The sequence below is a fragment of the Acanthochromis polyacanthus genome, chromosome 8 (assembly GCF_021347895.1).
Source record: "Acanthochromis polyacanthus isolate Apoly-LR-REF ecotype Palm Island chromosome 8, KAUST_Apoly_ChrSc, whole genome shotgun sequence".
Classification (NCBI taxonomy): domain Eukaryota; kingdom Metazoa; phylum Chordata; class Actinopteri; family Pomacentridae; genus Acanthochromis; species Acanthochromis polyacanthus.
Genome location: NC_067120.1, coordinates 21,188,432 through 21,204,847, shown reverse-complemented (window position 1 = coordinate 21,204,847; position 16,416 = coordinate 21,188,432). Strand labels below are relative to the sequence as shown.

Here is a 16,416-nt window from a genome sequence, read left to right as displayed (position 1 = left end):
CCAGTTGGTCATTTAGACTATCAGTAGGCGCTCAGAAACATAATTAGACCCACACACACACACACACACACACACACACACACACACACACACACACACACACAAATACTGACAGTCATTCACACTCACTCATCTTTTACACTGTATGTCTTGAAATTTACCAGCATTCGTGTTCAAGACCCCACATATCACACCAACATCAGCCTTACACACACTGTCCACATGCTCAGTAACACAGTCAGACCCACTCACACACAGTCTCTCACACACACATGGTCACACGCTCTTGTCAAAACAAAGCTGTTAAACTACAAATCAAAACCACATCATTTAAGCTACTCCAAATATAAAGGATTTCGTCTTGGGAAACTTAAAACCGGTTAACCGTAAACACCAGTCGAAAAACACTTCCATTAGCAGTTTTACTTTTGTCTTTTAACTTGCACATTGTATGACATTCTTCCTGCAATCTGTAGTTTGATATTTCATTATTAGAAATCCACAGCGTCATTGCGCTGCGTCTCCTCCTCCCAGTGTGGAATTTTCAAGCTGACGCACACACTGAGGCGCCTGCCGTGGTCGACACCTCACCTCACAGTCAGCAAACACAGGCCTCGAAACCCGTTGACTGAAACACACACTCCTGACCGCACTAGTGGATGTATGAGGAATGAGAAAAGTTACCACAAAACCTTAAATAGCATCCCATTATGTCTGATACTCACCTGGGAATGAACACTGGCCTGTTAGTGTCATCAGTATGAAATATGGTGGAGATTTGGAGATTACTTAATAAACCAGTTTTGAAAAGTGCTGCTTTGCAAAGCCTGCAGCTCAATCTATCAAAATTAGTTTATCACACCTGGTGTTAAATGCACGTTTTTGTGACTTATGATTGCTCTGAATGACTGAACGGGCGTTGAAAAGAGAAAATTTATATTTGAAGTTCTTTTCCACTAAAAATAATTACATTTAAAGTTATTCAATAAACACCCAGCAATCAGCTTATTTGGTACAACAACTAGCCAACTTAACACAACAGTCCTCCAACAAAACCTGCCACTGTGAAGGTGACCAGTTTCATTAAAAGAGCGACCTTAGAGACGTGTGCAGTCAACTTATGACTGCAGTGAGTTGCATGATACTGACACGTGCTTCTATTATTGTGTCCACCACATTTATGTCAGCCAACGCAAAGCTAAAGAGCACAAAGGGCTGTCAGGCTTAATTCTGCTGCACCGCAAACTTCATCCTTTTTGGAATCAGTATTTTATTTGACAAAAACTGAACTTTCCCAGATTCATGAAGGATTTTTCAGGCAGGATTAGAATGTTGATTTTTCGGTAGGTATACTTAATAAACTGGAAACTGAGTGTGGAAGCAATCAGGAGCTTTAATCCATAAATACAAGCTTTCAGAAACCCTACCAGATCATGTCTCTCAGGATACCTTTACAAATTTAGAAGAAAATAATTAAAACACAAAGGCAGGCTACTCTTTTTAGTGTTAGGGAATGTTAGTGCTCTATCTATGCACCTTATGTCTGAAAAAAGGACTCAAAATTATTGGGTTAGTGCGGTTTTATTTTTTTTAATGAAAGCTGAGGCTCTCTAACCTTTAAAAACAGACGTCTTCTTGTTGGTTATGTCACAAACCCTCAGAAGAGACGCGAGAACTCCACATATGAAAGATGTCAAACTTAATATTTATGAAACTCTTTTCCAATCTTAGTTTTGATGAAGGTCGTGTGATTATTTGCTCTGAGAGTTGCTGAATCAGCCTTAAATGCAGCCTGTGCTACTCTACACACCTGCTACATCATGGTCTGACAAAACTTTCTCATCCAGCAAAGTTTTGGTGACAACAAACTCAAAAACTGATCCAGAATTTGCAAAAAACAATGTCACATCAGTTGGGTGTGGTAAAATGCTCTTCCCAACTACTCCACAGATGAACTGGGAATTAATCTACCTGTACTGTTTAATTCTGATTGTACAAATTCATAAGCCGCCCTTGTTCTGCTGCTTTTAAGTTGCAGCTAGTGGTCAAAATGTTAAATATCCTGACAGGGGCTGACAGGCAGCTTGAAATGTGTGTTTTTAAGCTCAGCTGGAGCAAAATGCGACTGCATTCAGCCACACAAGCTGGTCTGATCATCATTAAGATTCATTTAAACAAGTGAAATAATCCATACTGTGCTTGTTGGAACTTGACCAGCCTTTTTTCTTTTCCGTGCTCCACCTTTCTACTTGTCTTTCAATTACAGCTGTTCTTATTTCCCAGCAGCAGATACACAGTCTGTGTAGGGAAACTAAAGATCAATGTAATATGATATGTGAGACCTAATTCAGCATTTTTGGACATTTTAAAGTAAATTCATTTAGTTTTTTATCTTTAGGTTGCTTCAAATTTTTTGACATGCTTTAAGTCCTTGAAATAAAGAGCAGACGAGCTGAACGAAGCCACATGTCACCAATAATACAAAATGTAAACACTTCCACATTTCACGTTCCTTCTTGTCTTTTGAGTCTGATCAAAGTTTCACCATCACAGCCAAAAAATGAAAAGAAACTGCGACCCATGTTTAAATCCAACACAAACACAGACACACACAGCTATGAACACACATAGATGAGCACACACACCTGTTTATACGCTCACACACAGACACACACACACACACACACACACACAATGCCACATGTAACACCCAAACCTACATTAAGTTCTACAAATAATTCCTTTATTATTCTGATTTCAACTTGAAAAAATGTGTGAAGCGTGGAATATTTCTGAGAATAAATACCTGTTGTTTTCTGTTTAGATGGTACGCTTCATATCAAACAAGAACAAAACTCATTCATACTTAAGCAATCAGAGGTCACACCCGTTTACCTCCCAGCCTGGAGTTCGATGACTCTCTTCTGAGTGCAGGCGGGTGGAGGACGGATATGTCCCACTCAAACCGGCTTGACTTTCACGGTTTTGGGCGGTGCAAATGGAAACAAAAGCGTCGGCTGCTTTGAGATCGCTCGCTGCCCATCCAGCTGCCTCCTCCCTCCCTTCTGGGCCCAACAGCCTTCATTGTTCCCCTCTACCTTCTTCTGCTTCGCTGGCTGCAGTGGTTTCCATTTTCTTTCTTCTGCGAACATTGTTTTGCTCCTAAAAAAAAAAACCCACACATAAAAAGATTCAGGAGTAGAAAACTTTTGCGGCATGCACACACACTAACCCACAGCACAAATGACCTAGTTGACACCAAGATGTCATAAAAATGTATAATTTTAACAATATATATAACACTAAAAATACATAAGACACTGTGTAATGCTTGTGTGTGTTTCCAAATGGATGGAGTAAGGACTGTAAATAACAGAAGAACAGAGTGTGTGGATGCAGGTAACAGGGAGGGGACTCCTTGTTGGGGTGGAACACAAACAGTGGGAACTTAACTTTTTTCTAACCCTCCGGCTCACAGGACAGACTGCTCACAGTTGCCCTTTTTGGCGACACTGATTCTGCATCTGCTCTGACATTGTGGTGAAATAGACACAGACATGTAAATTAATGTGAATGATTTTGTACAGAATGTGAAAAAAAAATCATAAACATGAACACAGATATGAAATTTCGGATAATGTCATAGGAAGAGACACACACACTCACACACTCTCTCTCTCTCTCTCTCTCACACACACACACACCAAGAGGCACACACAGTCAGTTTGCTGTTTTTTGTTTTGTATGACTCTCAAACACTATAAAAGTGCATTCACAGTCAACAAGGATGCATTATATTACATTGTGCCTCATTTACAGACTACAGCCAGTGATCACTACCACAGATTTTGAATACCACGCAATGAATTTGCACTTTTTATTTATCCAAACCGTTCATTACACTGCACTCACCTCACAATGTTACTGGTACTTTACTCTGCAGAATGTATAAGTGTATGTGTATACTTCATGAGACTGTATAACTGTGTGCACTTGTTTTACGGTGCTTTCTTGTTGGATTCTTCAGCTAATTGTGTTCTTCCATCTTAATATTTGTTTTATTGCTCCGACATCTACACCAAAACAAATTCCTTACATGTAAACTACGTCTAATTCAGATTTTTGAAGCATTAAAATGCAAGACTCTTTGATAAAAGTTTAATTCCATTTATGCTATACAGTAGATCAGTTCCCTATTTTTCTCTGTCATGTAAAACATGAGTGATCATAGAGATTTATATCAGCCCCAAAATAAGCCCCTAAATTAATGCATGTGTGTGTTTGATTCTGTCTGTTTTTATGTTTTTTTGTCTGTTAGAATAGATGCAGGGTTTGTCACCGTTTTAGGATGGCATTTATATTTAATTCACTCTCTGTATAAACCTGTTGTTTGTCGCTCTGTGCATTTTACTATAAAATACATTAATTCTGCTTGTTATATAATTAACAATACACGCATAAGCATATTATCTCAGGATAAAAACTCTACACGGCTTTGATTTCCCAAATATAAAGGTATAGAAACTGTGATAACATAAGATTTCTCATTTAAATTCCCCTCTGGTATAAAATGCATTGTTTTAAAATACGATTAGTTTTCATTTGTTCGAGTTTGACATCTTTAGCAGGAGCTTCTCTCAACAGCAGAGATGCAGGAGTGCTGCTCTGCCTCTCTGGAGCTCTGTGCCTTCAGCTGTACAGTCAGCCATTTTCTGTCAGACATGAGGAAGCTTCACTGAGGCTGCTCTGCTTATGAAAGGCTTTCATAACCAGCTTCACCTAAAAACACTCCTACAACCAGGCAGGGAGCAACACACACACACGTAGATGCGATAAACAACAGCACTAATGATGCTGAAGGAGGATTTATATCAGTCAGTGAATCCTGAAGCTCTCACTTGCCTGACTGCCAACCCATTGAGTGGCTGCAACAAAATGGCTGACCAGCATCTTAAAGGATATCTGCTGCATGCATGCAGGTTTAAATAAACACCAGGGAGGTAAAGTCAGAATGCAAAGAGACTGATTACACCTGTATTTGTAGCTTTTATGTTTAAGATGTGTTTGAGACGTCTGATCTGACAGAGAAGGGGGCAGCTGCCACATATGACTTGTTTGTATGGTTTTAGAAAAGGGTCAGAATCAAGCAAAACTGTCTGTTTGTTGTTTTAGCTGTAAAATAGCAAATATGAGAAGAGTTTTACTCCTCATTTAGTTATTTTCATCCATGTTCCTGAAGAAAAAAGTTAGGATTTTATTTCAGAAATTCGGAGTTGCAACAATTTAGAACTTTTTTTTTTCCTTTTTCACTTTTAAAATGTTCAAAATTTCCACAGTGAAGTAAAACTATTCAAGAGCTTAAAGAATAGAATGTCTGTTTAAAATCATAATTAGTGCAGGGCGCTACTCTTCAGGGTACTGAGACTTAAGATGACATAATGACTAGATGCAGAGGAGACGCCCTGGTACTTGGCTTCGAAATCATCACATTTTAAGGTAATGAGTTTGAGGATTCAGCAACTTTAGTCCACAAACACTGGAACAGGTTGGAGCATTTAAATGCAACTCCGAAATAGCATGTGAAAAGTTTTACTCTGATTCTCTTCCTGTATCACAGGCAAATTAAGACTAAAATTTAGTTGAGAGATTCAAATTAAAATTTTGGAAAATCTATTATTTTTAACATTCTAGATCCCCACAACCAAGTGATCCTAAAGCATCCAACATTTAGTAGGTTAGGACTCCCTGTTAAACTGGAAACACTCTTAAATATATATAAAAATGTACATAAGAAAAAAGTCGCTCAACCTAGCACCATTATTGTAGAAATGTTAAATTAATTGGCTTGAAAGAGCACGGTGTACAAACACACACACACACACACACACACACACACACACACACACACACACACACACACACACACACACACACACACACACACACACACACACACACACACACACACACACACACACACACACAAAGTGATTGTGCTCTTAACCACATGCCTACATAGCAAGTGTAAAAGTTTCTAAATACATGAATGTCCAGGTTCCTTATTTCTCTCTGCACTCAAAAATAATTTCAAATAAAAGTTCATTAAAATTGTTTTCTAGTTAGTCTTAATGTGACTGTGAAATGAAAGTTGGCAAACACATAAAAACATTCATCAGTGTATGAGCAAGTGGTATCTAGGTTTTAAACTTCTTTCTCTCTCAATCAAACACACACAACAGTCCATGAGAAGTGAGACCATCGGGTCAGGGGGAAGTTAGTGTGAGCAGAACATGCAGATACATAATTAAAATATAATAGAAAGAAAAAGAGTTACTTTTGTGTTCAATTCAGTTCGACTAATTGTGAGTAAGATTGCACATGTGGATTTATTTGTAAGGTTATTTGAATATTATTTTCTATATTTGACTAATTTTCTACTCATTTTTGATGGATGCAGTGTAAGGATGTGTGTGTCTTTCCTTGTTCTTGGCTCGTCATCATGATCTGTGATTCGGACTTTCTACCGTCAAACAAAGATCTGATTGCCTCCAGCTGTATGTGGCTGTGCAGATGTTAAGTGAAATGTCCTCACAGATTCTACAGGACCACTTCTATGTACCACCTCTAAGTTCTTGGTGCATCTCAGTTTATGGACTGAAATAAGGTGGAGATGAAAGTTCAGAACTTTCATATTTAGTTTTCAGAGGTTTAGGTCTGGAACTACAAAGCATGTGATGAACTCAGTAACAACACATACTCTAGACACTTGGGAAACACACAATCAGGACACAAGAAAGATGTTGAGCTGAAATTAAAACAGGGAAGTCTGAGCTAATGTTGAAAGAATGGACAGAGGTAATCACTATGTTATGTCGGAATATGAGATCATTGAGCCAGAAAAAAAACTTTTTTTGTTTGTTTTTCTTTGTGCTTAAAACTCTGCCACTGGCCTCAATGTGGACATGAATGATGTTTTTTAAAATCATAGAGGATACAAATTACCAGGGCAGGCCTCAGGTCAGCTCAGCATCTACCAAGCACCAAGCCCCTGGGGAGAGCCAAACTCAGAATTATACATAAGTAACAAGTGGGAATCAGAGCTGAAACTTTAGATCAAAAATGGTCTAAAATGTACACAGCAGAGTGCACTACCACTAAAACAAGCATGAACAAGAGTCTGGATGGACAAATGTAATCATGTTCTTCAAAACACTTAAGATCAAACAAGTAACCAATCAGAAAGGATCCTGGAGGTGAAGCATGCTTCTGTTTTCTAGAGGTGATCTACATTAAAGACTATTTGGGACAATCTATTAAGACATTATAGGATAGAACATCTCAAACAACTGATGCACCTGCATGGAAAATTAAGGAGAAAGAACATGAAGAGCAAAAAAGCTCAGGGAATTAGTAAATGTTCAGAGTGTGTCTGGGATAATTGTTAAATAAAAATTTTGACCAACATGCTGAATTTGTTTGCCAAGAACTGGAAAAAGTGGATCATGTACACGAAATACGAGAGAAAACTGGACAAGAGATGGGCGTGGACAACATCTGTCCAGTGTTATAGCGCAGGTTGCTCCTGGTGCTGTGCTCAGGAGTGAAGACCCAATGCCAACTGAAAAGGACTACAAAAAGATTCATGTAAAATTTGTTCAATTTCAACTAAAAGTGAATCAAAGAAAACCAGAAACTAAATTAGCTGTCTTTACTTGTCAAATACAATTCAGTGTTATTGAATTGTTTTTCACAATCAGGTGAGTTTGAAGAAACAAATCTGAGACAGTATGTAAGGTCTCAGTTTTAAAATGCATCAAGTACCTTTTCACTGACATGTTAGTATTTCAAAAGCTTCCTCTGGAGTTTAAAATCCTGGAAACCGCATAAATGTATGAACATTACATTAATTAGTTTGGGAAGAATCATATGAAGGTGTGAGAAAGGCTGGTTTGGGATCGTCTTAATGACACAAGGGCAACTTCAGTTGTTCTCATGCAGTTAAGAATCAAGTGAAACTGTTTTAGTTTTACACTTTTGACTCCCCACGAATTAAAGAGTGTCCTGACAATGTGACGTGTGCCCGAAATTAAAATAATTTTGTTTACAAGTTGATTGAAGTCGTCGTCTCTGAAAGAGCGGGGAAAATATCTGACCACATCTGCACACAACCATGAACAAGCACCCAGAAGTCTGTAAATGCATTAACAGTCCATTAAAATGATTTAGCAATTTAGCTGCAGACTCTTAAAACAGGAATTAGAGGAAAGAAAGATGTCTGGCAGCAGCTGTAGTCAGAAAATAACTTACACATACGTAAAGAACATGCAGCTGCTTCACAAAATTGTAGAAGTTTATGATTGCTCTAAAGGAGGAAAGGAAGGAAAAAACAATTGTATGTCTGAGTGGACTGAAGCTAATGCATGACAGCAGGTTGTAAGTAGGGAATCATTTCTAAAAATACTTGTACGTTCGTCATTTTTTGTCTGCAAGCTCCTGATTCCTGTCCTCCTTCAACATCACAGCAGCTGTACGAATGGACTGACTGACTAAATGCAGTCACAGCCACTAAAGAAAAAAGAAATGTTAGTTCCAATTAATATGTACTCACACCCTTGAATGTGTCATTAAAAAGTCCACAAACTTTCATTGCCTTTGTACATGTTTCAATTTGAACTCTACCACTTATAATCTGCTTTTTTAGATATCTTCATTTAAAGTGTTTTTTTATTAAATCTATGTTAACCCCCATACACACACACACACACACACACACACACACACACACACACACACACACACACGCCGGAGGGTCACATCTTGTGTTTTCAGTTTGTAGAATAAAAACTTTACTATGATCTTAACCAGAGAATATGTGTCAGACTGCACTATCTGTAAGCTATTAGTCCTTTACTGTAATGTATGATGCTAACAAACCTACAACATCCTCCTGACTGTCATGAAGATATTGTGGTGAAAATGATTTCATTTTTATGTATTTCACCCTCTTCATAAATACACATCTGATTTTGGGATGCAACACATTCTGTTTAATCAGTTTCAGATTGCCGGTGTGTTTTTCTGTCAGTTGCTGGTTTTCAAACTCCTCACTGGGTTGAGAAACCTTGTCGACCTTTTCGCTTATGAAACAGTTTCAGAACTGATTGCATAAACCCAAAAAAGCGCACAGTTACTAAGCAAAAAAACAACTTGTTTTTCATATTTTCCTGGAAAAAAGGGCATCCTATAATTATTGGGATTTCTATTAAATGTTTGTAGCAAGAGTCATCATATTATATGCTGCTCAGTTAAATATTTGAATGCCTTTCATAAGTTTCTTCTTTTACTCATCAGCTTCCAGCTACTGTTGTACACAGATGTTTAGAAGTGAGAACAGGGAAAGATGAAGGAAAATGGAGTGAGGGCAAAAGGAAAGGAGCAACATGAAAACAGTTGTGATACACACACCCTGAATTTTCATTTAATCTTATATTTATTTTTCCAACTTTAGTGTTTGTTTTTGCTGTCTGATTATGCACTTATGTGCAGAAAATAGAAAGACAGACTTTGCTAAAATACAGTAAAGTGTACAAAACTATTTTGCATGTCAGAATCAGTTTGTTTGTCAAAACTTTTCATAAAGGGGCATTTTAAAAACAACTTTCTGGAGCTGTAAAACATCAAATATGAAACTGTCCCATGTGTTACAGAATATTAGTTCAGCTAAACCAAAGTTTTTGTGAAACAAGTTTATGTATTCATATATATTTGTGTGTGGCAGGGGGGAGGGGTGAGTGCATGTATGTGTCTTAAAATAAAATACCGATTTTCATCATGTCATTTATACATTTTCAGATTAAAGAAAAACAAATAATAAAAGCTAGGTTGTGGTTCAGAAGAAACTGAAATATTCTGATTTAACTACTGGGATGAATGTATTTAAGCTTCAGCTGTGTAATAGTGAAAATGTAAAAAGTGTGTCTCAGTTATCTGGACGACACACAAGAAAAACCTGTCGCCATTTCAGTGAACCTCAGTGCCCCTGAACAAACTGAATGCTAAGGTATGTTTAAAAGTGTACATTTTTATACCACCTCATCTGTAATAGTGTAAGTGTCACAACAAATGTGAATGTCTTCAGTTTGATGGTAAATCTACATTTAAGTCAGAGCTACAGTCTTAGTAGTGTACACAGTAAATAAAGCACTAAACAGTCAAAATGAAAGAACCGTAAATTTACTAAACCCACTGAACTTGTCTGTCTTTCGGTGCTCACAGCTGGCCAGAGTTGTCCTTTCTTATTTGTACATTTCTGTTAAATACATAGAAAAGTGTTCACATGTAACTAAGCCCTCTCAGAAGTAAATATTTTCTCTCTACTTAGTTGAGCATCGTTCATCTACATTTACTTTTCTGCTTCTTTCTAGTAACTTTCTCTTTATACGTCTCAGCTGTGCCTTCTTTAAAAGCTCTTTTTCTAAGAAGCTTGACGCTGAAAAGCAAAATTAGTATTACAATAATCAGCATCACCATATTGTTTTGCGCCGATGGACACACTGCACATGGTTTTCAGGCCTGAATCAAACTAACTGTGGTCTGATTCCAAGTCAGACATTCACTTTTTCAGTGCAGTTTTCACATGAATTTGTTTTTTTAAATTTGTGTGGTTCAGCTGTGAACTTTTCTCGCTAAAATTAGACTAAACTGGTGACTTTTTAATGGTGTCAGTTCTAAAATAGAAATTGCAAATAAACTGAAAATTCATACTCGTGTTACCGTTGCACTTATAACAACAAAAAACAATAATTGTATATAATCGATTGACCAGCAGCATGTGGGTAGTCATTAAAACTTAAACATATATTATCTGTCTGTATGATTTCTGCACTTAGGCCCACTGCTGCAAAGAAATCAGTCTCTCAATGCAGCATTTATGAGAGAGCTGCTCTCCTACAAGTGGTGTGATCACTCTCACCCAAAATAAAGCAATAAATACTTGAAAAGCCTATTGAATATTTGTTGAAGTTTTGAATTTTTGGGAAGTTAGGACTAATGTTTAAGAGCTACAAATTTTGACAGTGTTTATGCAGACGCTGCACTTTTAAAACTTTTAAAGACACATTTTTTGCTCAACTGCCAAACTGTGTGATAAGCAGTGAGGTAGTACAGTATGAAAGTCTTAGAAAATATTTAGCAGTAATATAATTTAATCTCTTTCTGTTGGTGGTGCCAGCTGTGTATTCTTTTGTGCTTCTAAGTGTGACCTTCCAGCCAAATGCTAAATCTTTGCATATGTGATGCACATGACTGCATCCTACACCAAAAAAAGAAAATATTCAGTACAATTAAATATTTAAAACCACAAAAAAGGTAATCCAGGCATCCTCTCTGTTTTGGTTTTATGTTTTTAATTGACAAACTCCTAAAACAGAAAAAGTTAAATTAAAAAGTCAGTGAACAGTCCAGTTTAGACATTCATTAAACTATTATAATCCAGTTTAATATCAGTCTAAACTGAAGTCACAAGAAGACTCGATTAGGAACCTGTAATATTCAGAGAAATGGGCAGTAAGAGGGTGTAATGATGTGTGTATTGTGGTGGCTGCAGATAGTTCTGCCTTTTAACATCAATGATTAATAGGTGTTGGGATGAAGATGATCAGTTCTGCTCCTTTACATTCGAAATGTGAGCTGCATCAGACACACGGCACAAAACAGAAATCATGGTCAAGTGGATGTAAAACAGCTGATGAAGGTAACAGTGAAGATGTTAGATAAACTTTCGCAGAGTGCGTCTAATGATAAAATAATAAAACAACAGCAAATATGCTCTTGATTCATAGTCTTAGTTGGTCTGTGGTCTTTACTCTAGTTATGTGTTCTCTTTTATTTGTGTGCTTTCATATTCACGTGCTTTTAGACATTTAAATATATATATTGGAGTTTGATTCTCTGTAGGAGAAGATAAGTTTAATAAAAATGTTAATTTAAAAAAACAAAGACATGTAATTACAAATGTTTTATGCTGCTTAAAATAAATATTATGAACAGATCACGGAGGGTGTGTGTGTGTGTGTGTGTGTGTGTGTGTGTGTGTGTGTGTGTGTGTGTGTGTGTGTGTGTGTGTGTGTGTGTGTGTGTCTGTATCAGAGAGAGAGTGGTCTCTCATACACACAGAAATCATGTATCTTATCCAAAACATTTGAATTTTCTAAATTATATTCTCATGTTATTATTTCACCACATTTATTAAAAGTTATACATCTGCATCATGCTGTCATTCTGTTATCAGTGTTTCACCATAAACACGTGTGATGCTGCTCCTAAAAAAATTTTTTTTTTAATAAAACCTGAGTTGCTTCTTCTTGTAGAATAATACTATTTGGTAAAGAAAATTGCATTTTTAAAATATCCCACAAGATTTTGTTTCTATAGAAAGTCAAAAAAGAATCATCACAAATTAAAAGTTTTAATTGGAACTAGAAAACTTAATATTTTATAAACAGCACACGGAAATGTTGGCTGAATGATTCAGGCTGTTTTGAAATTTAAGTAAAACAGATATCTAAGATGAATGATAAATGATCACTTTCTGTGTCCCTTATAGGTTTTATAGAAGATTTTATGTCCAGCATTTTTCTTAGTGTGTATCTGTGTTCATGTAAATTAACATTTAAAGTTAAAACTGGAAGCTGAGAAGAAAATGGCAGATCAATGATGAAAACATTTTTGTAAAAAGCTGTATTTGGTGAGGGTACATCACGTGTGTGTGTGTGTGTGTGTGTGTGTGTGTGTGTGTGTGTGTGTGTGTGTGTGTGTGTGTGTGTGTGTGTGTGTGTGTGTGTGGTGAGACAAACAATACGGGCGGATCAAGCCGAAGATAAAGTGTGAGAGTGAGTCAGTAAGTGTCAGCACAAGTACGTCAGTGTACGGGTGAGAATTTACTTGTGAAATTGTGCATTCCTGACATATGCATGCATGTGTGAGACTGTGTGTGTGTGTGTTTACCGTTGTCCATTAACTGCGAAGACAAAGTGAGGAACAGTTTGTTATCACGTGCGATTCGGCTCGGCTCTCGTAGCTGGAAAAGTATAAAAGTGAAAAACAAGAAACAAGAAGAGAGAAAAGATTTAAAGCATTTCGCCTAAGTTGACAGTGAAATAGTTTTAATGCATAGTTTTGACTAAATTAAAGTAAACTGAATCAACCTAATTAAAAGTTGCTTTGTCTCATCAACATTTCAACCCTTGGAGCAACAGTGGCACAACAGACAGAAACTATTATTAGCCCTAGACGCCGTACTTGTGAATGAATGTGAGTGTGTTCGCTGATGTGAGGCATCCCAAGGAATGATTTAACCCTCTGACGTGTGTGTGCAGGGTCAGAGAAAGAAAAGGAAAGGGGGGTGAAATTATGTCTATTTATACGAGTGTGTGCATGAGTGTGTGTTAATTAAATGGACTGTAGGCTGTGACGCTGTGCTCAGATACGTCTATGAACCCTCGCAGTGCTGTTGACGTCCGGACGAGCACTGCTGTGTGTGTGTTCTTCTGCCTGCGTAAGTGTGTGTGTGTTTGTGTGCGTCTGTTTGCTGCGTCAGGGGCCACAGAGTAACTGCCCCTTGCCCAACCTTCACCTCCCTCCTTCACACACTCCTGAATCATTTCCCCTCACCACCTATGGCATGAGCCGCATGTTTTCTTTTGACTCATTCTCCAAAAAAGCCTGAGTGTTTGTGCATGTGATTGATGTGAGAAGTTAAATGGCAGGTACAAGAGATAGATTTCAAAGTCTTATTTACTGTATGTTTGGGGTAGAAGTGTGGAGAGATGCTGCCATAACCAGGAAGGTGGAGTCTGCTACAGGACATCCTGGCAGAAGACAGAAACCCCTGATCCAAACTGACGTGGCAGTTTGCCCTCCAGTAGCACAACACAAAATCACACAGACACACACACACACACACAGACACACACAGCGCCACACTTCCGTCCGGAAATGTGCCCCCGCCTCAACACATAGCATCATCTTTTGGTGCATAGCTTGGCAAAACAACAGGTAAATGTGTTCTCACACTTCGCTGCAAAGTATTGACTATTGTCTGAAAAAAACAAAATAATAAAAAAAAATCCGAATCCATATTTAAAGCTGCTATACACTTGCCGCCTGCTTTTTTTTTTTAGGTATGTCTGTGAAATCTAATGCAGAGTTCTGCCCTAAATTCTACATTTATGAAGCTTTTGCATTTTTAGCTTTTCTCCACATTCTCAAAAAGGTGATGATTTTACTTCCTGTCTATCACTAAGGTCATAGCGGATGCTGTTGCAGTCAGAATGGATTCTGTTACAGTGGATTCTGTTCAAAGAGTGATCCTATTGCTGTGTATCAATATTTGACATATATGTTTGTGCCAGATTATGCATCAAACAAAAAAAAAAAATGACACCCTTAAATAGTCCCTGCAGTAAAATAAATTTGGGTGACCACAGACGGACAACATTTTTTCATCTCAACAAGCCAAGAAGACAGGATCTATACTGACACAAGAGGATGTTGCTTAAATAACAACACTGAAGACATAACAACAACAAAAAATAATAACTATGAACTCTACATGCTTAAAATTATGAGTCTGCATGAGGACAGTTTACAGCAATTGGAAACATAAAGCCTTGGCATAAAACATGGAAGCATGACCATGTGTGTCAACTTCATGTATGAAGAGAGAAAGAATCTAACTTCTACAGACTGTGTGTGATCGATAACTGATGGTACAATTTTTATGATTGTCAGAATGTACAGCCTTTTCATTTTGGAAGTATACGATTAAAACAGAGCATCTAAAGTGGAATAAACATGCAAGAAGTGGCTCAAAAATACTGTATGTGACAACAATAAGGCAGCTGAAGCAGCTTAATGGTTGTTATGGCAACCAAAACACTGAGTAAGATTGACAAATTCAATAAACTAGACATTTTTGTGGTTTTACTCAGATCACTCGTGTGGAAAAGTGAAAAACTGCAGTTTTGAAAACAGGCAGTTGAAGATGTTTGCAGATTTTGTGGCACATTAGAAGCTTTAAATGAAACAAGGACTTTTTCATGTCTTCAGAATATCTGGTCAAACTAAATAAAATAATTCATCTGTACAAAACAGTATCTCATAGTTGAATATAATGGTGGAAAGCAACCAAACAACTGAAATACTGCAGTTAATTTTGAGGTACTTTACTCAAGCAATTGTATTTCACTCCACTCTGTAGTTACCAGCTAGAGTTACAAGTTACTTTGTGATTCAGATTAGTAACACAATAGAAAGCTAACAAAAAGTATTAATATAGATCAGATTTCTTCAAATGTTCCTTACTTTTACCAGATGCAGCCATATTGTCTGAATAAAAACACTTCAGTTATGCATCATACATTATTCTCTAGTGGGCCAGTCTTTACAATCATTTTTATTTTTGCAATTAATTAAAATTTTGGATGCATAGCTTCCTCTTGGAATAGAGGATTTCTACACTGTTGTAAAACTACACGCACATAAATAAAAATTCTCTGTCCTGTATTAAGAGTCTTAATGCGGTGTTGGGCAACCATCAGAACAGCCCCGTTGCGTCTTACCATGGATTCTCCAAGTCTCTAGAACCCTACTAGAGGAATGAACACCGTTCTTCCAAAAGATATTCCCTCAGTTGGTGTTTTATGATGGGGGACGATGAAGCACGATCTAATACGTCAGTCTAAAATCTCTCACAGGTGTTCTACTGGTGTAAAATCTGGTGACTGTGAAGGTCACAGAATATGATTCACATCATTTTTACTAAATCATTCACTGACTCTTGTGTCCTTTGGATGGATTCAATGTCATCCTGAAACACCAACTCCCATCAGGATAGGAATGCTCCATCATAGGATAGAGGTGATCACTCAGGACAACTTTGTATAAATTTGCAGTGATTCTTTCCTTTAAAGGGACAAGTGGACACAAATTATGAAGCAAAATACTATGGCAGCTTCTCACAATCACCAGATTTCACAGTTGAGGTCAAGGGTTCTTTTTTTCTGTAATTTTTTATATATCTATATGTAGCTAAAAAAGTCATGGGTAAAAAAAACTGCAATGACAGTTTGAAGCAAAAAATGAACCAGAGTCTGCAGTGATATACACCCTAACCTTTTTTATGCAAGACTTTGCAGTTCTTTAAGAATAAAACATTAATTCTGACTTTAATTTTGACAGACACAAGAAAAAATACACAAGGCAAGCATGCACATAAGTTGTTTATGACTTTTAAAAATGACTAACGCTGTGATATGTTTGTTGTTTTGTTGTGTTGTTAATTTAAATTTACTCGCCAGCCAGTTAATGGCAACAGTAAAAAAAAAGCAAAAGCTTGAGCAGGCACTTCCTCAGTTA

General features: G+C 37.2%; 1 long non-coding RNA gene across 11 annotated transcripts in view; it reads right to left on the bottom strand.

Annotated features, from left to right (window-relative positions):
• Positions 1-16,416, bottom strand: part of LOC110963401 (uncharacterized) — a 55,284-nt gene that overhangs the window by 4,416 nt on the left and 34,452 nt on the right. For 10 of the 11 annotated variants that reach the window (XR_007943640.1, XR_002596510.2, XR_007943638.1 and 7 more), the window contains 2 exons: positions 13,006-13,078; positions 2,896-3,162 (listed from right to left, as the gene is read on the bottom strand). This is a non-coding gene — a long non-coding RNA (uncharacterized LOC110963401). Of the gene's footprint in view, positions 1-2,895; positions 3,163-7,002; positions 7,049-13,005; positions 13,079-16,416 lie in introns of all 11 variants that reach the window. The other variant, XR_007943642.1, reaches the window with a different exon arrangement.